Source organism: Petromyzon marinus, chromosome 64 (assembly GCF_048934315.1).
Source record: "Petromyzon marinus isolate PM22_M1 ecotype Great Lakes invasive population chromosome 64, UKy_Petmar_22M1.pri1.0, whole genome shotgun sequence".
In the NCBI taxonomy this organism is placed as follows: domain Eukaryota; kingdom Metazoa; phylum Chordata; class Hyperoartia; order Petromyzontiformes; family Petromyzontidae; genus Petromyzon; species Petromyzon marinus.
The window spans coordinates 8470129-8494800 of NC_133730.1; the positions used below are offsets into that span (position 1 = coordinate 8470129).

At 48.8% G+C, this 24672-nt stretch overlaps 1 protein-coding gene and 1 long non-coding RNA gene across 4 annotated transcripts in view; both read left to right on the forward strand.

The window, feature by feature from the left end:
- Positions 1 to 24672, forward strand: part of LOC142906452 (uncharacterized) — a 397072-nt gene that overhangs the window by 319018 nt on the left and 53382 nt on the right. The window lies entirely within an intron of this gene.
- Positions 10184 to 24672, forward strand: part of LOC116957879 (plastin-3-like) — a 66581-nt gene continuing 52092 nt past the window's right edge. The window contains exon 1 of one of the 3 annotated variants that reach the window (XM_032980313.2): positions 10184 to 10271. The gene's annotated coding sequence lies outside the window, so the exon portion shown is untranslated. Of the gene's footprint in view, positions 10278 to 24672 lie in introns of all 3 variants that reach the window. The other 2 variants (XM_032980315.2, XM_032980314.2) reach the window with 2 other exon arrangements.

Here is a 24672-nt window from a genome sequence, read left to right on the forward strand (position 1 = left end):
TGTCTTGAGTGACGTCACTGGAGATTGTCTTGAGTGACGTCACTGGAGATTGTCTTGAGTGACGTCACTGGAGATTGTCTTGAGTGACGTCACTGGAGATTGTCTTGAGTGACGTCACTGGAGATTGTCTTGAGTGACGTCACTGGAGATTGTCTTGAGTGACGTCACTGGAGATTGTCTTGAGTGACGTCACTGGAGATTGTCTTGAGTGACGTCACTGGAGATTGTCTTGAGTGACGTCACTGGAGATTGTCTTGAGTGACGTCACTGGAGATTGTCTTGAGTGACGTCACTGGAGATTGTCTTGAGTGACGTCACTGGAGATTGTCTTGAGTGACGTCACTGGAGATTGTCTTGAGTGACGTCACTGGAGATTGTCTTGAGTGACAACACTGGAGATTGTCTTGAGTGACGTCACTGGAGATTGTATTGAGTGACGTCACTGGAGATTGTCTTGAGTGACGTCACTGGAGATTGTCTTGAGTGACGTCACTGGAGATTGTCTTGAGTGACAACACTGGAGATTGTCTTGAGTGACGTCACTGGAGATTGTCTTTAGTGACGTCACTGGAGATTGTCTTGAGGGACGTCACTGGAGATTGTCTTGAGTGACGTCACTGGAGATTGTCTTGAGTGACGTTACTGGAGATTGTCTTGAGTGACGTCACTGGAGATTGTCTTGAATGACGACACTGGAGATTGTCTTGAGTGACGTCACTGAAGATTGTCTTGAGTGACGTCACTGGAGATTGTCTTTAGTGACGTCACTGGAGATTGTCTTGAGTGACGTCACTGGATATTGTCTTGAGTGACGTCACTGGAGATTGTCTTGAGTGACGTCACTGGAGATTGTCTTGAGTGACGTCACTGGAGATTGTCTTGAGTGACGTCACTGGAGATTGTCTTGAGTGACGTCACTGGAGATTGTCTTGAGTGACGTCACTGGAGATTGTCTTGAGAGATTGTCTTGAGTGACAACACTGGAGACTGTCTTGAGTGACGTCACTGGAGATTGTCTTGAGTGACGTCACTGGAGATTGTCTTGAGTGACGTCACTGGAGATTGTCTTGAGTGACGTCACTGGAGATTGTCTTGAGTGACGTCACTGGAGATTCTCTTGAGTGACAACACTGGAGATTGTCTTGAGTGACGTCACTGGAGATTGTCTTGAGTGACGTCACTGGAGATTGTCTTGAGTGACGTCACTGGAGATTGTCTTGAGTGACGTCACTGGAGATTGTCTTGAGTGACGTCACTGGAGATTGTCTTGAGTGACGTCACTGGAGATTGTCTTGAGTGACGTCACTGGAGATTGTCTTGAGTGACGTCACTGGAGATTGTCTTGAGTGACGTCACTGGAGATTGTCTTGAGTGACGTCACTGGAGATTGTCTTGAGTGACGTCACTGGAGATTGTCTTGAGTGACGTCACTGGAGATTGTCTTGAGGGACGTCACTGGAGATTGTCTTGAGAGATTGTCTTGAGTGACAACACTGGAGATTGTCTTGAGTGACGTCACTGGAGATTGTCTTGAGTGACGTCACTGGAGATTGTCTTGAGTGACGTCACTGGAGATTGTCTTGAGTAACGTCACTGGAGATTGTCTTGAGTGACGTCACTGGAGATTGTCTTGAGTGACGTCACTGGAGATTGTCTTGAGTGACGTCACTGGAGATTGTCTTGAGTGACGTCACTGGAGATTGTCTTGAGTGACGTCACTGGAGATTGTCTTGAGAGATTGTCTTGAGTGACAACACTGGAGACTGTCTTGAGTGACGTCACTGGAGATTGTCTTGAGTGACGTCACTGGAGATTGTCTTGAGTGACGTCACTGGAGATTGTCTTGAGTGACAACACTGGAGATTGTCTTGAGTGACGTCACTGGAGATTGTCTTGAGTGACGTCACTGGAGATTGTCTTGAGTGACGTCACTGGAGATTGTCTTGAGTGACGTCACTGGAGATTGTCTTGAGTGACGTCACTGGAGATTGTCTTGAGTGACGTCACTGGAGATTGTCTTGAGTGACGTCACTGGAGATTGTCTTGAGTGACGTCACTGGAGATTGTCTTGAGTGACGTCACTGGAGATTGTCTTGAGTGACGTCACTGGAGATTGTCTTGAGTGACGTCACTGGAGATTGTCTTGAGTGACGTCACTGGAGATTGTCTTGAGTGACGTCACTGGAGATTGTCTTGAGTGATGTCACTGGAGATTGTCTTGAGTGACGTCACTGGAGATTGTCTTGAGTGACGTCACTGGAGATTGTCTTGAGTGACGTCACTGGAGATTGTCTTGAGTGACGTCACTGGAGATTGTCTTGAGAGATTGTCTTGAGTGACGTCACTGGAGATTGTCTTGAGTGACGTCACTGGAGATTGTCTTGAGTGACGTCACTGGAGATTGTCTTGAGTGACGTCAGTGGAGGTTGTCTTGAGTGACGTCACTGGAGATTGTCTTGAGTGACGTCACTGGAGATTGTCTTGAGTGACGTCACTGGAGATTGTCTTGAGTGACGTCACTGGAGATTGTCTTGAGGGACGTCACTGGAGATTGTCTTGAGAGATTGTCTTGAGTGACAACACTGGAGATTGTCTTGAGTGACGTCACTGGAGATTGTCTTGAGTGACGTCACTGGAGATTGTCTTGAGTGACGTCACTGGAGATTGTCTTGAGTGACGTCACTGGAGATTGTCTTGAGTGACAACACTGCAGATTGTCTTGAGTGACGTCACTGGAGATTGTCTTGAGTGACGTCACTGGAGATTGTCTTGAGTGACGTCACTGGAGATTGTCTTGAGTGACGTCACTGGAGATTGTCTTGAGTGACGTCACTGGAGATTGTCTTGAGTGACGTCACTGGAGATTGTCTTGAGTGACAACACTGGAGATTGTCTTGAGTGACGTCACTGGAGATTGTCTTGAGTGACGTCACTGGAGATTGTCTTGAGTGACAACACTGGAGATTGTCTTGAGTGACAACACTGGAGATTACCTTGAGTGACAACACTGGAGATTGTCTTGAGTGACGTCACTGGAGATTCTCTTGAGTGACGTCACTGGAGATTCTCTTGAGTGACGTCACTGGAGATTGTCTTGAATGACGTCACTGGAGATTGTCTTGAGTGACGTCACTGGAGATTGTCTTGAGTGACGTCACTGGAGATTGTCTTGAGTGACGTCACTGGAGATTGTCTTGAGTGACGTCACTAGTGATTGTCTTGAGTGACGTCACTGGAGATTGTCTTGAGTGACGTCACTGGAGATTGTCTTGAGTGACGTCACTGGAGATTGTCTTGAGTGACGTCACTGGAGATTGTCTTGAGTGACGTCACTGGAGATTGTCTTGAGTGACGTCACTGGAGATTGTCTTGAGTGACGTCACTGGAGATTGTCTTGAGTGACAACACTGGAGATTGTCTTGAGTGACGTCACTGGAGATTGTCTTGAGTGACGTCACTGGAGATTGTCTTGAGTGACGTCACTGGAGATTGTCTTGAGTGACGTCACTGGAGATTGTCTTGAGTGACAACACTGGAGATTGTCTTGAGTGACGTCACTGGAGATTGTCTTTAGTGACGTCACTGGAGATTGTCTTGAGGGACGTCACTGGAGATTGTCTTGAGTGACGTCACTGGAGATTGTCTTGAGTGACGTTACTGGAGATTGTCTTGAGTGACGTCACTGGAGATTGTCTTGAATGACGACACTGGAGATTGTCTTGAGTGACGTCACTGAAGATTGTCTTGAGTGACGTCACTGGAGATTGTCTTTAGTGACGTCACTGGAGATTGTCTTGAGTGACGTCACTGGATATTGTCTTGAGTGACGTCACTGGAGATTGTCTTGAGTGACGTCACTGGAGATTGTCTTGAGTGACGTCACTGGAGATTGTCTTGAGTGACGTCACTGGAGATTGTCTTGAGTGACGTCACTGGAGATTGTCTTGAGAGATTGTCTTGAGTGACAACACTGGAGACTGTCTTGAGTGACGTCACTGGAGATTGTCTTGAGTGACGTCACTGGAGATTGTCTTGAGTGACGTCACTGGAGATTGTCTTGAGTGACGTCACTGGAGATTGTCTTGAGTGACAACACTGGAGATTGTCTTGAGTGACGTCACTGGAGATTGTCTTGAGTGACGTCACTGGAGATTGTCTTGAGTGACGTCACTGGAGATTGTCTTGAGTGACGTCACTGGAGATTGTCTTGAGTGACGTCACTGGAGATTGTCTTGAGTGACGTCACTGGAGATTGTCTTGAGTGACGTCACTGGAGATTGTCTTGAGTGACGTCACTGGAGATTGTCTTGAGTGACGTCACTGGAGATTGTCTTGAGTGACGTCACTGGAGATTGTCTTGAGTGACGTCACTGGAGATTGTCTTGAGTGACGTCACTGGAGATTGTCTTGAGTGACGTCACTGGAGATTGTCTTGAGGGACGTCACTGGAGATTGTCTTGAGAGATTGTCTTGAGTGACAACACTGGAGATTGTCTTGAGTGACGTCACTGGAGATTGTCTTGAGTGACGTCACTGGAGATTGTCTTGAGTGACGTCACTGGAGATTTTCTTGAGTGACGTCACTGGAGATTGTCTTGAGTGACGTCACTGGAGATTGTCTTGAGTGACGTCACTGGAGATTGTCTTGAGTGACGTCACTGGAGATTGTCTTGAGTGACGTCACTGGAGATTGTCTTGAGTGACGTCACTGGAGATTGTCTTGAGTGACGTCACTGGAGATTGTCTTGAGTGACGTCACTGGAGATTGTCTTGAGTGACGTCACTGGAGATTGTCTTGAGAGATTGTCTTGAGTGACAACACTGGAGACTGTCTTGAGTGACGTCACTGGAGATTGTCTTGAGTGACGTCACTGGAGATTGTCTTGAGTGACGTCACTGGAGATTGTCTTGAGTGACGTCACTGGAGATTGTCTTGAGTGACGTCACTGGAGATTGTCTTGAGTGACGTCACTGGAGATTGTCTTGAGTGACGTCACTGGAGATTGTCTTGAGTGACGTCACTGGAGATTGTCTTGAGTGACGTCACTGGAGATTGTCTTGAGTGACGTCACTGGAGATTGTCTTGAGTGACGTCACTGGAGATTGTCTTGAGTGACGTCACTGGAGATTGTCTTGAGTGACGTCACTGGAGATTGTCTTGAGTGACGTCACTGGAGATTGTCTTGAGTGACGTCACTGGAGATTGTCTTGAGTGACGTCACTGGAGATTGTCTTGAGTGACGTCACTGGAGATTGTCTTGAGTGACGTCACTGGAGATTGTCTTGAGTGACGTCACTGGAGATTGTCTTGAGTGACGTCACTGGAGATTGTCTTGAGTGATGTCACTGGAGATTGTCTTGAGTGACGTCACTGGAGATTGTCTTGAGTGACGTCACTGGAGATTGTCTTGAGTGACGTCACTGGAGATTGTCTTGAGTGACGTCACTGGAGATTGTCTTGAGTGACGTCACTGGAGATTGTCTTGAGAGATTGTCTTGAGTGACGTCACTGGAGATTGTCTTGAGTGACGTCACTGGAGATTGTCTTGAGTGACGTCACTGGAGATTGTCTTGAGTGACGTCACTGGAGGTTGTCTTGAGTGACGTCACTGGAGATTGTCTTGAGTGACGTCACTGGAGATTGTCTTGAGTGACGTCACTGGAGATTGTCTTGAGTGACGTCACTGGAGATTGTCTTGAGGGACGTCACTGGAGATTGTCTTGAGAGATTGTCTTGAGTGACGTCACTGGAGATTGTCTTGAGTGACGTCACTGGAGATTGTCTTGAGTGACGTCACTGGAGATTGTCTTGAGTGACGTCACTGGAGATTGTCTTGAGTGACAACACTGCAGATTGTCTTGAGTGACGTCACTGGAGATTGTCTTGAGTGACGTCACTGGAGATTGTCTTGAGTGACGTCACTGGAGATTGTCTTGAGTGACGTCACTGGAGATTGTCTTGAGTGACGTCACTGGAGATTGTCTTGAGTGACGTCACTGGAGATTGTCTTGAGTGACGTCACTGGAGATTGTCTTGAGTGACGTCACTGGAGATTGTCTTGAGTGACAACACTGGAGATTGTCTTGAGTGACGTCACTGGAGATTGTATTGAGTGACGTCACTGGAGATTGTCTTGAGTGACAACACTGGAGATTGTCTTGAGTGACAACACTGGAGATTACCTTGAGTGACAACACTGGAGATTGTCTTGAGTGACGTCACTGGAGATTCTCTTGAGTGACGTCACTGGAGATTCTCTTGAGTGACGTCACTGGAGATTGTCTTGAATGACGTCACTGGAGATTGTCTTGAGTGACGTCACTGGAGATTGTCTTGAGTGACGTCACTGGAGATTGTCTTGAGTGACGTCACTGGAGATTGTCTTGAGTGACGTCACTGGAGATTGTCTTGAGTGACGTCACTGGAGATTGTCTTGAGAGATTGTCTTGACTGACAACACTGGAGATTGTCTTGAGTGACGTCACTGGGGATTGTCTTGAGTGACGTCACTGGAGATTGTCTTGAGTGACAACACTGGAGATTGTCTTGAGTGACGTCACTGGAGATTGTCTTGAGTGACGTCACTGGAGATTGTCTTGAGTGACGTCACTGGAGATTGTCTTGAGTGACGTCACTGGAGATTGTCTTGAGTGACAACACTGGAGATTGTCTTGAGTGACGTCACTGGAGATTGTCTTGAGTGACGTCACTAGTGATTGTCTTGAGTGACGTCACTGGAGATTGTCTTGAGAGATTGTCTTGAGTGACAACACTGGAGATTGTCTTGAGTGACGTCACTGGAGATTGTCTTGAGTGACGTCACTGGAGATTGTCTTGAGTGACAACACTGGAGATTGTCTTGAGTGACGTCACTGGAGATTGTCTTGAGTGACGTCACTGGAGATTGTCTTGAGTGACGTCACTGGAGATTGTCTTGAGTGACGTCACTGGAGATTGTCTTGAGTGACAACACTGGAGATTGTCTTGAGTGACGTCACTGGAGATTGTCTTGAGTGACGTCACTGGAGATTGTCTTGAGTGACGTCACTGGAGATTGTCTTGAGTGACGTCACTGGAGATTGTCTTGAGTGACGTCACTGGAGATTGTCTTGAGTTACGTCACTGGAGATTGTCTTGAGTGACGTCACTGGAGATTGTCTTGAGTGACGTCACTGGAGATTGTCTTGAGTGACGTCACTGGAGATTGTCTTGAGTGACGTCACTGGAGATTGTCTTGAGTGACGTCACTGGAGAGTGTCTTGAGTGACGTCACTGGAGATTGTCTTGAGTGACAACACTGGAGATTGTCTTGAGTGACAACACTGGAGATTGTCTTGAGTGACGTCACTGGAGATTGTCTTGAGTGACATCACTGGAGATTGTCTTGAGTGACGACACTGGAGATTGTCTTGAGTGACGTCACTGGAGATTGTCTTGAGTGACGTCACTGGAGATTGTCTTGAGTGACGTCACTGGAGATTGTCTTGAGGGACGTCACTGGAGATTGTCTTGAGAGATTGTCTTGAGTGACAACACTGTAGATTGTCTTGAGTGACGTCACTGGAGATTGTCTTGAGTGACGTCACTGGAGATTGTCTTGAGTGACGTCACTGGAGATTGTCTTGAGTGACGTCACTGGAGATTGTCTTGAGTGACAACACTGCAGATTGTCTTGAGTGACGTCACTGGAGATTGTCTTGAGTGACGTCACTGGAGATTGTCTTGAGTGACGTCACTGGAGATTGTCTTGAGTGACGTCACTGGAGATTGTCTTGAGTGACGTCACTGGAGATTGTCTTGAGTGACGTCACTGGAGATTGTCTTGAGTGACGTCACTGGAGATTGTCTTGAGTGACGTCACTGGAGATTGTCTTGAGTGACAACACTGGAGATTGTCTTGAGTGACGTCACTGGAGATTGTCTTGAGTGACGTCACTGGAGATTGTCTTGAGTGACAACACTGGAGATTGTCTTGAGTGACAACACTGGAGATTACCTTGAGTGACAACACTGGAGATTGTCTTGAGTGACGTCACTGGAGATTCTCTTGAGTGACGTCACTGGAGATTCTCTTGAGTGACGTCACTGGAGATTGTCTTGAATGACGTCACTGGAGATTGTCTTGAGTGACGTCACTGGAGATTGTCTTGAGTGACGTCACTGGAGATTGTCTTGAGTGACGTCACTGGAGATTGTCTTGAGTGACGTCACTGGAGATTGTCTTGAGTGACGTCACTGGAGATTGTCTTGAGAGATTGTCTTGACTGACAACACTGGAGATTGTCTTGAGTGACGTCACTGGGGATTGTCTTGAGTGACGTCACTGGAGATTGTCTTGAGTGACAACACTGGAGATTGTCTTGAGTGACGTCACTGGAGATTGTCTTGAGTGACGTCACTGGAGATTGTCTTGAGTGACGTCACTGGAGATTGTCTTGAGTGACGTCACTGGAGATTGTCTTGAGTGACGTCACTGGAGATTGTCTTGAGTGACGTCACTGGAGATTGTCTTGAGTGACAACACTGGAGATTGTCTTGAGTGACGTCACTGGAGATTGTCTTGAGTGACGTCACTAGTGATTGTCTTGAGTGACGTCACTGGAGATTGTCTTGAGAGATTGTCTTGAGTGACAACACTGGAGATTGTCTTGAGTGACGTCACTGGAGATTGTCTTGAGTGACGTCACTGGAGATTGTCTTGAGTGACAACACTGGAGATTGTCTTGAGTGACGTCACTGGAGATTGTCTTGAGTGACGTCACTGGAGATTGTCTTGAGTGACGTCACTGGAGATTGTCTTGAGTGACGTCACTGGAGATTGTCTTGAGTGACAACACTGGAGATTGTCTTGAGTGACGTCACTGGAGATTGTCTTGAGTGACGTCACTGGAGATTGTCTTGAGTGACGTCACTGGAGATTGTCTTGAGTGACGTCACTGGAGATTGTCTTGAGTGACGTCACTGGAGATTGTCTTGAGTTACGTCACTGGAGATTGTCTTGAGTGACGTCACTGGAGATTGTCTTGAGTGACGTCACTGGAGATTGTCTTGAGTGACGTCACTGGAGATTGTCTTGAGTGACGTCACTGGAGATTGTCTTGAGTGACGTCACTGGAGAGTGTCTTGAGTGACGTCACTGGAGATTGTCTTGAGTGACAACACTGGAGATTGTCTTGAGTGACAACACTGGAGATTGTCTTGAGTGACGTCACTGGAGATTGTCTTGAGTGACGTCACTGGAGATTGTCTTGAGTGACGACACTGGAGATTGTCTTGAGTGACGTCAATGGAGATTGTCTTCAGTGACGTCACTGGAGATTGTCTTTAGTGACGACACTGGAGATTGTCTTGAGTGACGTCACTGGAGATTGTCTTGAGTGACAACACTGGAGATTGTCTTGAGTGACGTCACTGGAGATTGTCTTGAGTGACGTCACTGGAGATTGTCTTGAGTGACCAGACTGGAGATTGTCTTGAGTGACGACACTGGAGATTGTCTTGAGTGACATCACTGGAGATTGTCTTGAGTGACCACACTGGAGATTGTCTTGAGTGACGTCAGTGGAGATTGTCTTGAGTGACGTCACTGGAGATTGTCTTGAGTGACGTCACTGGATATTTTCTTGAGTGACCACGCTGAAGATTGTCTTGAGTGACGTCACTGGAGATTGTCTTGAGTGACGTCACTGGAGATTGTCTTGAGTGACGTCACTGGAGATTGTCTTGAGTGACGTCACTGGAGATTGTCTTGAGTGACGTCACTGGAGATTGTCTTGATTGACGACACTGGAGATTGTATTGAGTGACGTCACTAGAGATTGTCTTGAGTGACCACGCTGGAGATTGTCTTGAGTGACGTCACTGGAGATTATGTTGAGTGACGTCACTAGAGATTGTCTTAAGTGACAATACTGGAGATTGTCTTGAGCGACAACACTGGATATTGTCTTGAGCGACCACACTGGACGATTGTCTTGAGTGACGAAACCCATTTCCATTTCGAGTTACGACAAGATCGAGCCTAACTGCGGTTAAGAGGAAATCTGCCGTTTCACACAAATGCCCTTTTACGGTCAAGAACTTGCGGGGTCGGGCTTGGGGGTGCTGGGTTTGGACATCGATAGTTCTGTTCGGCCTCTGAGCAAATCAGAGGCCGCCCTTTCGGATTTGCTCGTTGCGTGGCTTTTCCTGTGCCCCATATAAGGGACAAGGGGGTGTTGGAAGAGACTCTCCCACGCGCTCCTCTCCGCAGAGCTCGGCTTGCTATACGGTAACGGTACGGGGAACCCACGCGGCTTTTGCGCGTGCACGCACACACACACGCTAAAGTTGGCAGCACAACGGTGCTTGATGCCAATTGTTTCGCCGAGCTAAACGCCGATTTGGGTGACTTCTCGAGATCGATGGCTTCGCAATTGCGAGTCGCCGAGCGAGTGATGTGAATTCTCGTGATGGTCTAGAAGGGATAGAGAGCTGAGTAATGTGATGTTGATTCTAGTAATGGTCTGAAAGGGATAGAGAGCTGAGCGAGTGATGTGACTTATCGTAATGGTCTAGAAGGGATAGAGAGCTGAGTGACGTGATGTGAATTATCGTGATGGTTTAGAAGTGATAGAGAGCTGAGCCAGTGATATCAATTCACGTGATGGTCTAGAAGGGAAAGAGAGCTGAGTAACGTGATGTGGATTCTAGTACTTGTCTGAAAGGGCTAGAGAGCTGAGAGAGTGATGTGAATTATCGTGATGGTCTAGAAGGGATAGAGAGCTGAGTAATGTAATGTCATTTCTGGTGATGGTCTAGAAGGGATAGAGAGCTGAGCAAGTGATCTGAATTCTCGTGATGGTCTAGACGGGATAGAGAGCTGAGTAAAGTAATGTCATTTCTGGTGATGGTCTAGAAGGGATAGAGAGCTGAGCGAGTGATGTGGATTCTAGTAATTGTCTAGAAGGGATAGAGAGCTGAGCAAGTGATATAAATTCTCGTGATGGTCTAGAAGGGATAGAGAGCTGAGCGAGTGATGTGAATTATCGTGATGGTTTAGAAGGGATAGAGAGCTGAGTAACGTGATGTGGATTCTAGTGATGGTCTGAAAGGGCTAGACAGCTGAGAGAGTTACGTGAATTATCGTGATGGTCTAGAATGGATAAAGGGCTGAGTGATGTAATGTGGATTCTAGTGATGGTCTAGAAAGCATAGGGAGCTTAGTGAGTGATGTGAATTCTAGTGATGGTCTAAACGGGATAGAGAGCTGAGTGAGTGATGTGGATTCTAGTGACGTTCTAGGAGGGTTAGAGAGTTAAGTGGGTATTGTGAATTCTAGCGATGGTCTAAAAGGGTTAGAGAGCTGAGTGATGTGATGTCAATTCTAGTGATGGTCTTAACGGGATTGAGACCTGAGTGAGTGATGTGAATTATAATGATGTTTTAAAAAGGGACAGAAAGCTGAGCGATGTGAATTCCGGTGATGTTCTAGAATCACTGGAGAGATGATTGAGTAATGTCAATTCTAGTGATGTCCTAGAATCACTGGAGAGATGATTGAGTAATGTCAATTTTAGTGATGTCCTAGAATCACTGGAGAGATGATTGAGTAATGTCAATTCTAGTGATGTCCTAGAATCACTGGAGAGATGATTGAGTAATGTCAATTCTAGCGATGTTCTAGAATCACTGGAGAGATGATTGAGTAATGCCAATTCTAGCGATGTTTTAGAAGGGCTAGAGAGATGATTGGGTAATGTCAATTCTAGCGATGTTTTAGAATCACTGGAGAGATGATTGAATAATGTCAATTCTAGCGATGTTCTAGAAGGGCTAGAAAGATGATTGAGTAATGTCAATTCTAGCGATGTTTTAGAATCACTGGAGAGATGATTGAATAATGTCAATTCTAGCGATGTTCTAGAAGGGCTAGAGAGATGATTGAGTAATGTCAATTCTAGCGATGTTCTAGAATCACTGGAGAGATGATTGAGTAATGTCACTTCTAGCGATGGTCTAGAAGGGATAGAGAGATGATTGAGTAATGTCAATTCTAGCGATGTTCTATAATCACTGGAGAGATGATTGAGTAATGTCACTTCTAGCGATGTTCTAGAAGGGATAGAGAGATGATTGAGTAATGTCAATTCTAGCGATGTTCTATAATCACTGGAGAGATGATTGAGTAATGTCAATTCTAGTGACGTTCTAGAATCACTGGAGAGATGATTGAGTAATGTCACTTCTAGCGATGTTCTAGAATCACTGGAGAGATGATTTAGTAATGTCACTTCTAGTGACGTTCTAGAATCACTGGAGAGATGCTTGAGTAATGTCGATTCTAGCGACGTTCTAGAATCACTAGAGAGATGATTGAGTAATGTCACTTCTAGCGATGTTCTAGAAGGGCTAGAGAGCCGTCATAGTCTACTGCAGTCCCCAACAGGTGCGAGGCAGAGACGCAGCCCTGCAACTGCTTTGCTCCATCCACTGCTGGCAGCAGGGCCCTGCGCTAGAGGGACCTCTAGCGTGGCATGTGGCCGACTCCTCCACGCAGGCCAAGACGCCTTGGTAGAGTTACCAACACTTTACCTCCCCACCTGCCGAGAAAAAAAAACTAAGCTAACTGCGGACCTTCACAATTTTATACTGCTAGGGCCACAGGGGGTGGGATGAACACGTGTGCGCAACAATGTCGCAACTGCCACGCCGGGAGATCGAACCGCCAGACTCTTGATTGCGTGCGCTGCGTGCGGACTAGTGCATCGCACCGCACGGCAGTGTGTCAGACATCAGTCCACGGAGGGTGCGGAGATTGCGTGAGACTGCAGGAGTGGTTGCGTGAGATTGCGTGAGATTGCGTAAGATTGCGGGAGTGGTTGCGTGAGATTGCGTGAGATTGCGGGAGTGGTTGCGCGAGATTGCGTGAGATTGCGTGAGATTGCGGGAGGGGTTGCGTGAGTTTGCGAGATTGCGAGTGGTTGCGTGAGATTGCGTGAGATTGCGTGAGTGGTTGCGTGAGATTGTGGGAGTGGTTGCGTGAGATTGGGTGAGATTGCGTGAGATTGCGGGAGTGGTTGCGTGAGATTGCGGGAGTGGTTGCATGAGATTGCGTGAGATTGCGTGCGGTGTGCGTGAGTTTTAACGTCAGTGTACGAGTGTGTCAAGGCCGTAGCCATCGAGTCAACATTGGGAGAGGACCAAATCTTCTAGGGGGTCTGGCCCCCCCCCCCCCCCCAGAAAAAAAATCTAAATTTGAAAATGAATTTCCTGCCTAAAATATCTATAAAAAATCACTTACACATGGGATGGTCTTTTTCATTTTTTTTTTACAATAATGTCTAATAGTGTATTGTATTTACAGCTATTCTTGTTTCGTTGTATGTAATGGCAGAGATTAGGGATGAATAAAGTACAACCATAACCACAATCATATTAACAGAAATCTATTTAATAGCAATATATTGGCGGGGACATTTTGAGCATATTTGAATATTTTATATAATTACGGCCTTGGAGTGTGTAATTGCAAATAAATATTTGCGTGGTGTATATCGATTGGGGCGTTGCGCTCCGAACCAGGCCACCCGAGTTCCACTCCCACTCACGACCCCGATTGCAGTGACAGCGAACATCTGAACCGTCCCTGGGCCTCCCCCTGGGTCTACTCAGCCTCAAATCGGCACCCGGCACGTCTGCGTAACGCATCGTCACGTGTTACGCATCGGCACCGGGGAGACAAAGGCGGCCGCGTGTGGTGCTGGCCAACCAACCAACCCCCCCTCCCCCCACTCGTATGCCCGTGCCGGCCTTCACAGGGTGCTACTCGCTAGCAAGCACTTTCCACAACCGTCTGGTGAAGGCTAGACGGGGAACCTTTGTATTTGTGCGGTGAGAGCGAGTGGCGGTGCGTGGCGCGTTTCCCGTTTCTGACCGCGTCTCCTATCGCGTTCCGCACATGGTCGCGACTCTGCTGTTCGCGACTCTCCTGTTCGCGACTCTCTTGTTCGTGACTCTGCTGTTCGTGACTCTGCTGTTCGTGACTCTGCTGTTCGTGACTCTGCTGTTCGTTACTGCTGTTTGTGACTGCTGGTCACGACTAAGTTGTTCGTTATTCTGCACTGCAGAAACGCAGAACAACCATATGTTGTTGTTGTTGTATGTGTGTTTGTTGTTGTTGTATGTGTTTGCTGTTGTATGTGTCTTTGTTGTTGTATGTGTTTGTTGTTGTTGTATGTGTCTTTGTTGTTGTATGTGTGTTTGTTGTTGTTGTTGTATGTGTCTTTGTTGTTGCATGTGTGTTTGTTGTTGTATGTGTTTGTTGTTGTTGTATGTGTGTTTGTTGTTGTATGTGTTTTTTGTTGTTGTTGTTGTATGTGTCTTTGTTGTTGTTATCCACATTTTTGTAAAAAAATTATAATAACGGTGTGTGGTAAATAAGCCACGTTGGTTCGTCACATGTCGGGTGGAGGAGGGCGTACGACACAACGTGAGAGCTGACGTGGCGATTCGATCCACCCCTCACCTCCCCCAAATAATTAATTAATAATTTTTGACCAAAAATGTTGATGTAGATGCCACGGATGTTTAACGTTCTGCAGATGTAGATGCCACTGGTTATTCACATTCTGCAGGTGTAGATGACACTGATTCTTCATGTTCTGTAGATGTAGATGCCATTGGTTCTTCATGTTCTGCAGATGTAGATGACACTGGTTCTTCACGTTCTGCAGATGTAGATGCCACTTATTCTTCACGTTCTGCAGATGTAGATGCCACTGGTTCTTCACATTCTGCAGATGTAGATGCCGCTGGTTCTTCCTGTTCTGTATATGTAGATGCCACTGGTACTTCACGTTATGCAGATGTAGATGCCACTGGTTCTTCACGTTCTGCAGATGTAGATGCCACTGGTTCTTCATGTTCTGCAGATGTAGATGTCACTGGATCTTCATGTTCTGCAGATGTAGATGCCACTGATTCTTCATGTTCTGCATATGTAGATGTCACTGGTTCTTCACGTTCTGTAGATGTAGATGCCACTGATTCTTCATGTTCTGTAGATGTAGATGCCACTGGTTCTTCACGTTCTGCAGATGTAGATGCCACTGGTTCTTCACGTTCTGTATATGTAGATGCCACTGGTTCTTCACGTTCTGTATATGTAGATGCCACTGGTTTTTCATATTCTGCAGATGTAGACGCCACTGCTTCTTCACGTTCTGCAGATGTAGATGTCACTGCTTCTTCACGTTCTCAGGATGTAGATGCCACTGGTTCTTCATGTTCTGCAGATGTAGATGCCACTGGTTCTTCATGTTCTGCAGATGTAGATGGCACTGGTTCTTCATGTTCTGCAGATGTAGATGCCATTGGTTCTTCACGTTCTGCAGATGTAGATGCCACTGGTTCTTCATGTTTTGTAGATGTAGATGCCACTGGTTCTTCACGTTCTGCAGATGTAGATGCCACTGGTTCTTCATGTTTTGTAGATGTAGATGCCACTGGTTCTTCACGTTCTGCAGATGTAGATGCCACTGGTTCTTCATGTTTTGTAGATGTAGATGCCACTGGTTCTTCACGTTCTGCAGATGTAGATGCCACTGGTTCTTCACGTTCTGCAGATGTAGATGCCACTGGTTCTTCATGTTTTGTAGATGTAGATGCCACTGGTTCTTCACGTTCTGCAGATGTAGATGCCACTGGTTCTTCACGTTCTGCAGATGTAGATGCCACTGGTTCTTCATGTTTTGTAGATGTAGATGCCACTGGTTCTTCACGTTCTGCAGATGTAGATGCCACTGGTTCTTCACATTCTGCAGATGTAGATGCCACTGCTTCTTCATGTTCTGCTGATGTAGATGCCACTGGTTCTTCATGTTTTGTAGGTGTAGATGCCACTGGTTCTTCACATTCTGCAGATGTAGATGTCACTGGTTCTTCATGTTCTGCAGATGTAGATGCCACTGGTTCTTCATGTTCTGTAGATGTAGATGCCACCAAAATATATTGCGTGGCAGTTGAACTTACGACTCTCGGTCGGAACTGGCAACTGGATGTACTGACCAGGTTTGTTTGTATCTCTGAAAGTTCGCAAGTCGAGGAGTCCGTCTGCACTCCCTATCCAATTATTAACAAGCCACTCGACACCCGAGTGCGGCCCCTAAAATAAACAAACATGCAATAATAGGAAACGACGTTTCGGGCAATTGCCCTCCTCCCTACGTCTAGTGCACGCCTGGGGGCTCTCAGTGGAACATGACGGGGGCGAGATTTGACGGGTGTCGAGGTTTTCAGGGTTCGACTCCCCAGGAAGCGATCGCCCCTTGCTTTCCTGTGTGAAGTGTCTGTGTGTGTGTGTGTGTTCTCTCCTGGTTCTGCACTGAGTTTGTGTGTCTGTGTGTGTCTGTGTCCAACAGCTGTTGACCATCACAGAGGGGGGGGGGGGGAAGTGGGGGGTTTGAGGGGGTGGGGGGGGGGATATATCAACGGAAATATGAATGCGTCGTTAAGACCCGCCACCACCCGACCGCAGCCAGACTGGTAAGCTGTTTTTTTTCTTTGGTTCTTTCGGTAAAGTCACCACCACGTAGAATGAGAATAAAATAATCAATTAATAAAACAACACAATAAAATTCTCACGACGTTTCGGCCACAACACAACTGGCCTTCTGCAGGTGAAAGGAACAGACCTGTCGGGACGACAGCGCTTCAATGGACGTTGTTAAGATTCGTAGCGTCTTTTTAAGCTGGTTTAGAGAAGTGAGGCACCTTGACAAAGGGGTTTACATATCAAACAGGAGAATTTAGCATTGAAATAGCTGAGTGATTAGCTTGTGACTGGTCACAGAAATGGCTATGTTAAAGTCAAATCCTACATATCAACAGAGGCACCTAGTATAAATCAAACAGGAGAATTTAGCATTGAAATAACTGAGTGATTAGCTTGTGACTGGTCACAGAAATGGCTATGTTAAAGTCAAAGCCTACACATCCACAGAGGCACCTAGTACAAATCAAACAGGAGAATTTAGCATTGAAATAGCTGAGTGATTAGCTTGTGACTGGTCACAGAAATGGCTACGTTAAAGTCAAAGCCTACACATCCACAGAGGCACTTAGTATAAATCAAACAGGAGAATTTAGCATTGAAATAACTGAGTGATTAGCTTGTGACTGGTCACAGAAATGGCTATGTTAAAGTCAAAGCCTACACATCCACAGAGGCACCTAGTACAAATCAAACAGGAGAATTTAGCATTGAAATAGCTGAGTGATTAGCTTGTGACTGGTCACAGAAATAGCTATGTTAAAGTCAAAGGCTACACATCCACAGAGGCGCCTAGTACAAATCAAACAGGAGAATTTAGCATTGAAATAGCTGAGTGATTAGCTTGTGACTGGTCATATAAATAGCTATGTTAAAGTCATATATTACATATCAAACAGGAGAATTTAGCATTGAAATAGCTGAGTGATTAGCTTGTGACTGGTCATAGAAATAGCTATGTTAAAGTCAACACAAGCTAATCACTCAGCTATTTCAATGCTAAATTCTCCTGTTTGATATGTAAACACCTTTGTTCAAGGTGCCTCACTTCTCTAAACCAGCTTAAAAAGACGCTACGAATCTTAACAACGTTCATTGAAGCTCTGTCGTCCCGACAGTTCTGTTCCTTTCACCTGCAGAAGGCCACTTGCGTTGCGGTCGAAACGTCGTGGGAATTTGATTGCGTCATTTTATTTAATAAATTTATCATTTCATTCTCATTCTACGCGGTGGTGACGACTTTACCGAAAGAACCAAAGAAGATGAATCCTTGCAGTCACGAAAAGCTTTGAATCGAATCGGTAAGCTGTTTGTCACGTTAAAAAAAAAACTGAACGTGGCGTTTGCGTTGCTAGTTGCAGCGCAACCGGCTGCGTGTGTTGGGGAGTCGACGAATTGGCTCCTTCTGTTTTCCGTGACAGAACTTACGAATTGTCCGCGGTCGGGTGGTGGCGGGTTTCACGACGCATTTAAATTTAAACGATCTAACTCTCCCCTCCTCCCCCTCTATTATGGAGTTATTAAACATTATATACATAAATGACGTCACGCACACATTGGGGGGAGGGGAGGGGAGGGAGGGAGGGGGGGTCAGACATTTGTGACGATGTGTGACGATGGGGGGGGTGGGTGGGGTTGAGAGATGTGACGTCACGTCAAAACGCGCAACTTTAAATAAATATAGGCAACGCGTTCTACTTAATTAAATAGACTTTTTTAATGTTTTCTGCTACAGCATCAGAGCGCAGCGCCACATTAAATACGCACCTACAATGTGACAATAGTTCAAAGCGATTTGAAGCGCGTTTAACATTTTTTTTGGGGGGGGTGGGGGGGGTGGGCAGAGCTTTGTGACGTCATATTTGAAGTGGGGGGGGGGTCAAAAATCGTCCCAAATCGCGTGACGTCATTTATGGACGGCCTCTAACAAGCGAAAATGAAGATTGGCAATTACCAAATTGGTGCAAGGCCGCAGTGCAAGGTGAAGACCCGCCGGTGTCGAGGTGACCTGGGGTTGTCACTCACTCGCCACTGACGTTAGCCGCGCACGCCAAATCGGACGATCGGCGAACTGCGAGCAACAGGGCGCAGTGCGCTAACCACTACGCCCACCGCTCCCCACCAACCCCCCCCGTGCATGGTGGTGAGTCACCGCCGAGGAGGGAGGGCGGTGAGGGGAGCTTAGGAGCGGGGCAGGTGAGCGGGAGATAAGGGGAGCGAGGGAGGAAACGGGAGCGGGCGTGGGAGGGAGCGAGCCAGTGTGTGGGGGTGTGTGGTGAGTGTGGTGAGTGTGTGTGGTGAGTGTGTGTGTGTGTGGTGAGTGTGTGTGTGTGTGGGGGTGTGTGGTGAGTGTGGTGAGTGTGTGTGGTGAGTGTGTGAGTGTGTGGTGAGTGTGTGGTAAGTGTGTGTGGTGAGTGTGTGTGTGGTGAGACTGTGTGAGAGTGTGAGTGTGTGTGAGTGTGTGTGGTGAGTGTGAGTGTGGTGAGTGTGGTGAGAGTGAGTGTGTGTGGTGAGTGTGTGTGTGGGGGTGTGTGTGTGTGGTGAGTGTGGTGAGTGAGTGTGTGTGGGGGTGTGTGGTGAGTGTGTGAGTGTGTGGTGAGTGAGTGTGTGTGGGGGTGTGTGGTGAGTGTGTGTGAGAGTGTGGTGAGTGTGTGTGGGGGTGTGTGGTGAGTGTGTGTGTGTGTGGTGAGTGAGTGTGTGTGGGGGTGTGTGGTGAGTGTGTGAGTGTGTGGTGAGTGAGTGTGTGTGGGGGTGTGTGGTGAGTGTGTGAGTGTGTGGTGAGTGAGTGTGTGTGGGGGTGTGTGGTGAGTGTGTGTGAGAGTGTGGTGAGTGTGGTGAGTGTGGTGAGTGTGTGTGTGGTGAGTGTGGTGAGTGTGTGGGGGTGTGTGGTGAGTGTGTGAGTGTGGTGAGTGTGTGTGTGGTGAGTGTGGTGAGTGTGTGGGGGTGTGTGGTGAGTGTGAGAGTGTGGTGAGTGTGTGAGTGTGTGTGAGTGTGTGAGTGTGGTGAGTGTGTGGGGGTGTGTGGTGAGTGTGTGAGTGTGGTGAGTGTGTGTGTGTGTGGTGAGTGTGGTGAGTGTGGTGAGTGTGTGTGTGTGGTGAGTGAGTGTGAGAGTGTGGTGAGTGTGTGTGTGTGGTGAGTGAGTGTGAGAGTGTGGTGAGTGTGTGTGTGTGGTGAGTGAGTGTGAGAGTGTGGTGAGTGTGTGTGGTGAGTGAGTGTGTGTGGTGAGTGAGTGTGTGTGGTGAGTGTGGTGAGTGGGAGTGTGTGTGAGAGTGTGGTGAGTGTGGTGAGTGGGAGTGAGTGTGGTGAGTGTGTGTGTGTGGTGAGTGTGTGTGGTGAGTGTGTGTGTGGTGAGAGTGTGTGGTGAGTGTGTGTGTGTGGTGAGTGTGTGTGAGAGTGTGGTGAGTGTGTATGGTGAGTGAGTGTGTGTGGTGAGTGTGGTGAGTGTGTGTGAGTGTGGTGAGTGTGTGGTGAGTGTGTGTGAGAGTGTGGTGAGTGTGGTGAGTGTGTGTGGTGAGTGTGTGTGTGTGGTGAGTGTGGTGAGTGGGAGTGAGTGTGTGTGAGTGTGTGGTGAGTGTGTGTGGGGGTGTGTGGTGAGTGTGTGTGGTGAGTGAGTGTGTGTGGTGAGTGTGGTGAGTGGGAGTGAGTGTGGTGAGTGGGAGTGAGTGTTGTGAGTGTGTGTGTGTGGTGAGTGTGTGTGTGTGGTGAGTGTGTGGTGAGTGTGAGTGTGGTGAGAGTGTGTGGTGAGTGTGTGTGGTGAGTGTGTGTGTGGTAAGTGTGTGGTGAGTGTGTGTGTGGCGAGAGTGTGTGGTGAGTGTGTGGTGAGTGTGTGGTGAGTGTGTGTGGTGAGAGTGTGTGGTGAGTGTGTGTGGTGAGTGTGTGTGGTGAGTGTGTGTGTGGTGAGTGTGGTGAGAGTGTGTGGTGAGTGTGTGTGAGAGTGTGAGTGTGTGTGAGTGTGTGTGGTGAGTGTGTGTGGTGAGTGTGTGTGGTGAGAGTGTGTGTGGTGAGTGTGTGGTGAGAGTGTGTGGTGAGTTTGTGGTGAGAGTGTGTGTGTGGTGAGTGTGTGTGAGAGTGTGAGTGTGGTGAGTTTAAAGACAAAGATCCCCCGTATAGCCTGTAACAGACTGTAGGGGCAAGTGCTGTTAGCGAGCACCTATGAAGGCCGGAAACGGTACACGAGGGGGTGGGTGTGGCCAGCACCACGCCCGACCGCCTTTGTCTCCCCAGTGGCGATGTTTACTACACACCGCACCAGGTACTCATTTGAGGCTGAGTCGACCTAGGGGAGGCCCGGGACCGGTTCAGATAATCGTCACTGATGTTGGCCGTGAGCGAGAATCGAACCCGGGTCGCCAGGTTCATAGCGCAGCGCGCTAACCGCTACACCACCGCCCCCCACAGGGGCTAAACGGGGGCTCTGGACGGGTGCGAGGGGCTGGTAACCCCTCCACCTTCAATTAATTACCACAAAACCACGAATTAAAGTGAAATATGTAACAACTAAGCTTGTGCCGGAGGCCCCGGGGGGCCAGGCGTCTATGACGTCTCCTGGCCAAACCCCAATTGGCGGAGCCAGGAGATTGAATACCTACCCTCGGGGCTACTCCAGAAACAACGAAAAGCCACTACGGGTGGCCACGTGGAATGTTCGAACGCTCACTGCAGAGGAGAGGCTGGCACTCCTCTGTCGGGAGCTGGACCGGTACCGCCTGGATCTATGCGGCATTCAGGAGGTCCGGTGGACCGGCTCTGGCTCCTGCCACCATGAGGGGTGGACAGTCCTCTACTCGGGGCAGCAGACTGCCAAACAACAGGGTGTGGGTCTTCTTTTGAACAAAAGAATGAAGGGGGCGTGGGAGCGTGACGGTGAGGTGTGGGAAGCTCTAAGCCCCAGGCTACTTTGGGCTCGCCTTCCCATCAACCGGAGGCGAGGAATGGTGGTCGTGGTTACTTATGCCCCCACCGAAGATGAACATCCGTGGAGGGATGCAGGCAAAGCCGATGAGTCAGATGCCTTCTATGACCTCCTGTCACAGGTGCTGGCTAAAGTGGCCCCTCGGGATAGAGTCATCATGTTGGGTGACTTCAATGCCCGAGTTGGTCATGATACTGGCACCTGGTCTGGAGTGATTGGAGGGCATGGGCCAGATCAGCTCAATAACAATGGTAGGAGGCTGCTAGATTTTTGTGCAGCCCATGGGCTTGTAATTACCAACACGCTGTTCCGGCATCGGCGCATCCACACAACATCATGGATGCATGCCGGGTCCAAGCAAGAACATCTGCTGGACTACATAGTGACGGACCAGCGAATGCGAGCCCATGTCCTTGACACCAGGACCTACCGTGGAGCTGATCTGCCCTCTGACCATCGACTAGTCATCTGTAAGATGCGCCTGCCATTCTTCCACTCCGGTGGTGGGTGTACACCCAGGACCCCATTCCAACCTAAAGTGGCCTGGTCGCAGTTATCTGATGAAAGTTGCAAGCGAGAATTTCATCATCGCTTGCGGCTGGGATTGGCATCGTCCCCGACTCCTCCTGATGTCGAGGGTAAATGGGCGAGGTTTAGGACTGTGACTCATGCAGCTGCAATGGCTGCTTTGGGTACGCGGTCCAGACCTCCCCAGACACCCTGGATGACAGAGGAGTTGTTCAGGATGGTTGAGAAAAAGCGACAGGCCTACTGTCATCGGCTACAGAATCCCACGTCAGAGAATGAGGAGGCTTACCGCAGCCTTCGCTCGGAGGTTCGGAGAGCCGTGAGGCGCTGCAAGGATGGGTGGTGGTCGCGGGTTGCTGAGGAGATGGAGTCTGCCTCAGTGGCCCGTGATCACAAATCGCTATTTAACTCCATCAAAAAAGTAACCTGCAGCGCCACACCTATTACCATCATTAGGGGAAAAAACGGTGATCCAATTTCCGACCCCCAGGAACAGGTTCGCAGATTTGCTGAGCATTTCTGTGAGGTCCTGGGGGAGGGAAAATCCCACAGCCAGGAAAACATCGTGGCACAAAGTGAGGATGACCCTGCTGAGGCTGCGGTGCCTCAAATATTGGATGAAGTCACCCCCTGTGAGTGGCTGGCTGAGGTGCCATCTGCTGAGGAAGTATTGAAGGCGATCCGGAGTCTGAGACCAGGAAAGGCAGCGGGCAGAGATGATCTCCCAAGCGAAATGCTGAGGGAGGGTGGCGTTTGTGCACAGACTGCCCTATATGACATCATAACAACAGTCTGGACCACTGGACGGGTTCCGCAGGATTGGAAGGATGCCCTGGTGGTCCCCCTTTTTAAGAAGGGGGACCGCACAGACTGTAACAACTACAGGGGCATCTCACTCCTCAGTGTGCCGGGAAAGGTCCTGGCAAGGATTATTCAGCATCGCCTTGCCAGGCACGCTGAGGAGAGGCTTGCGGAGCCCCAATGCGGTTTCAGGAAAGGGCGGTCCTGCACAGATGCCATATTTTCTGTCCGTCTGCTACAGCAGAGGTGTAGGGAATTCCAACAAGACCTACATCTCTGCTTTATTGACCTGGTCAAGGCCTATGATACCATCAGTAGGCCTGGGCTCTGGGTCGTTCTTCGTGCTTTTGGAGTACCTGACCCTCTGCTCACGATCATTAAGGACCTTCATGATGGTGAGCGGGCCCGGGTAAAACTACGTGGCCGGGAGTCAGAGCCATTCCCTGTACACCTTGGGGCGCGACAGGGATGTCCTCTGGCTCCCACATTATTTAACATCTATTTTGACCACGTAGTTCGTGAAGCCTTCAATAGCTGTACCGGGGGAATCTCCATATGGTACAGATATAATGGGAGGCTAATCGATGCCCGGGTGCGGTCAAGGGATGGCTCCCTATTGCTCAACCACGTTATGTATGCTGATGACTTGGTAATAGCTGCTCAGTCAGAGGAGGAGTTGGAGACGCTGCTGCTGAGACTGGAGCGTGCCACTAAGAGGTGGGGCCTTACCATCAGCCCCACCAAAACTAAGCACCTGCCTGGGTATTTTGTACCATCGGACACTCCACCCCCACAACTCCCAATCGGTGATGGGGCAGTTGTGGAGAGAGTGGAGAGTTTCCCATACCTGGGCAGTGTGCTTATGACTGGCTCCAGTTTAACAGCAGAGGTCTCACTCCGAATCAGTCGAGCGGCAATATCTTTTCATCGGTTGCGTAACGCTGTGTGGAAGCTACCTGGTCTGTCGCTCCGCACTAAGCTTCAGGTCTTCTCGGCCACGGTCATTCCCTCCCTTCTCTACGCTTGCGAAACGTGGACCCCCCTAATGGAACATCTTCGCCGGTTAGAAACATTTAGGCTGACCTGCCTACGATCCATCCTGGGTTTAACCAGACTGGATTGTGTGAGGAGCTCACAAATCCTTGAAAGATCTGGGCAGGGTCCCATCGGTGAGCTCCTCCGGCAGGCAAGGCTGCGATGGCTGGGTCATGTAGCCCGCATGCCCAGCCACCGCATGCCGAAACAGCTTTTGTTTGGCCGGATTGAGGGGGCTAAGCGGGCGCGGCACGGGCTAGAGAAGAGATGGAGTGATGTGGTACAGGAGGACGTGGAGCTGAGTGGACTTGCCGATGACTGGTACCAGCGGTGTCAAGATCGGCCTCTGTGGAGGAGGCTCGTGAAGGATGCTACTGGGCAGTTGGAGGCAGTCGCCCTCCAACAACAACGGAGGGCGGAGGAGCGACGCTCACAACAGCGAGCGGAGCGCCGGGTGGCTAAAGCACAGCAGGTTGGCACAGTAGGGGGCACAGGTGGTGCATCAGCCAGTCATCTCAGTCAGTCGACCCGTGGCACCTGGGTCTGCCCCGTGACCTCCTGCCAGCGGGCGTTCGACACTTCACGTGGCCTCAGGGTGCACATAGCCTGGCACAAGCGTCGTGGTGACGTCACCGCCACTTAGTGGCGAATGGCGGTTGTTGTTGTTGTTGTGGTGAGTTTGTGGTGAGTGCGTGTGGTGAGAGTGAGTGTGTGTGTGGTGAGTGTGTGAGTGTGTGAGAGTGTGCGTGGTGAGAATGTGAGTGTGGTGAGTGTGGTGAGTGTGGTGAGTGAATGTGTGTGTGATGAGTGTGGTGAGTGTGTGGTGAGAGTGTGTGGTGAGTGTGTGGTGAGTGTGTGTGGTGA